Consider the following 2,161-nt stretch of genomic DNA (forward strand, 5'->3'; position numbering starts at 1 on the left):
AATGTGAATCGATTTTTTTGCACACCCCTACTGAAATCCTTCAGTTTCCAGCATGGATCATGTATATTTGTAGGCATAAACCCAGTAACGAGTCCCATCGTCCTGAAGTCAATGTTTTCAAGAGTCAAGTTTTTTGTATGGGTTTTTGAGGCCTGAACTAAGCTCTAAGGTTTACACAAGCACCAGATATTTTCACATTTGATTCTATGGCATAAATCACATCAGTAATAATACCCTGTTGTGATTTTTACTTGTCTTGAAAAAGACAATTGTCTAAAAAAGTATTTTCACTAGTCACTACTCACTAGTCCACTTTCACATCCGCATTGTTTGTAATCACGCTCTTGCAAAATATTCTAAATCAAAATTTCCAACACATAAGTTTTAAATAAAGATTTAAATAACGAATAAATATGGTGGTGACACTGAAGTGGGACCATGGTGTAGTTCATTTATAGGCTACATGTAGCTTTCTACTACTAGTGATTGTAGTTTTACTTAATCCTAAAAGTTGTAAAGATTATCATGAAGAACAAAACTTGTAAGAATTGTCGGTCACAGAGCTAACGTTCTGCAATAATCCAAAAGCCAATGGAAAAATACTATTGCATTTCTGTCGAGGGAACCAGGGTGATGATAACTGATCTGAGGCTCTCTTAAACTGAAAACGTCCTTGTTAGTCCAATAAAAGCTTTAATTGACACCAGGCTCAGCAAACGACTCGCTTTTCAAAGTGGGGAACTATGACATCACAGAGGATAAAACACCACCCCCCGCAGAAGAAGATCCACGCCTACTTCAACACGGCCGGTTTAGCCCCGCCCACCGATTCGCGCATTACACGCATAGCTAAATAACTTAGATTCCTACCTCGTGATCACAAACCAGGTCAAACTCATTATAATATGCAAAACTGTTATCCACTCACAGCAGTGGGCGTTTACCTCCAAGTCTTCAGTGCGACACGCCCATCGGCTAATCCCACCTGAAGATGAAGGTCATATGGCGGTGGATGGACAGGGATGGAAGTGGTGGGGAGGATAAAGGAGAACGTCAGCGGGATCACCTGTGAAAGTAAAACGGAGAGTTCAGAGTCTATGTACTCCAAGTGTCAATCATTGATTGGCCAGACCAATCAGTATGTATGAATGACATGGCATTATAGTCTTCCTGGTAGAACATTCACTAAAAGCTGTCACTTCCAACAAACATTCGCAAACAGCATCGCAGAGTTGTGTGGTTGCAACGACAATCTGCGCATCCACAGCCGCATTTTGAGAGGTTTTTCCGACAATTCAGGGCCGAGGGGAGCTCGTTACTGTCTATGGAGCTCGTTTTGCACATCATTGCATATATGCGCAGTGCTTTCAGTTTCAGTTTTCAATTCCATCAAGTGTTTATGTTCTCTTCTCTCGATTGGATTATGAAAGGAATAATCAGATTGAAATTTCGGATCGATTAATGTTTGAGTAGCCAATTCGATAACTAATGTATTATTTGGGTACAATATATAACCTGTTGCCTATACTGGGCTGCGCGCGTCCGTCCGTCCGTGTGTGTGTGTCCATACCTTAGCATACCGACAGTCTCTGTTCAGGATCGATTGGTTCATGGAAATTGGTGGTCTTGTTTTTAATATGTGGCTCCAGAATCGCAAGCAAAGCATCAAACTGTCCCACTGACATCCTGAGGTAAATTTTGAATCGCTCGGGATAAATTCGCAACTCCTTGATAAGGATAGGCAATTTCAGGATTGTATGTGTAACGGGTACCGTGGCGACGGCACCCGTGAGGGACAGATTATACTCCTGTAACACAGGAGAGAAACGAGGAAACAGTCGTGTCAGTTCAAGCTCTCTGGAGTAATTTATTCACAATATGCATTAACAAATATCTGTTTCTCAGAGTCACATTTTTAAACGTATTCTTAACATTATAATGACTTTTAGTGTTCATGTCAATTCACAATCTGCAATGAAATAAACTTCTCAATTTCACATTCATGTTCACTGACTCTGTATTTCTATGTTTCACACTATTCATCAAAAAAGAAATACAAAAACCATAGAGATATGCATCAATTACTTCTCTTAAATGATTATCATTTCTATTCACAGTATTTCAGCAGTATTACATTGCTGCAAATCACTCTCAGAATTAT

At 39.8% G+C, this 2,161-nt stretch overlaps 1 long non-coding RNA gene across 4 annotated transcripts in view; it reads right to left on the minus strand.

Annotated features, from left to right (window-relative positions):
- The window catches only part of LOC148978247 (uncharacterized), a 58,981-nt gene extending 57,104 nt beyond the window's left edge, over nt 1-1,877 (minus strand). For 3 of the 4 annotated variants that reach the window (XR_016169222.1, XR_016169221.1, XR_016169223.1), the window contains exons 1-2: nt 1,571-1,877; nt 945-1,066 (exon numbers count right to left, since the gene is read on the minus strand). This is a non-coding gene — a long non-coding RNA (uncharacterized LOC148978247). The remainder of the gene's footprint in view (nt 1-944; nt 1,067-1,570) is intronic. The other variant, XR_016169220.1, reaches the window with a different exon arrangement.
- Between the last annotated feature and the right edge of the window lie 284 nt (nt 1,878-2,161).

This window comes from Pimephales promelas, chromosome 7, assembly GCF_988280905.1.
Source record: "Pimephales promelas chromosome 7, fPimPro1.hap1.1, whole genome shotgun sequence".
Classification (NCBI taxonomy): domain Eukaryota; kingdom Metazoa; phylum Chordata; class Actinopteri; order Cypriniformes; family Leuciscidae; genus Pimephales; species Pimephales promelas.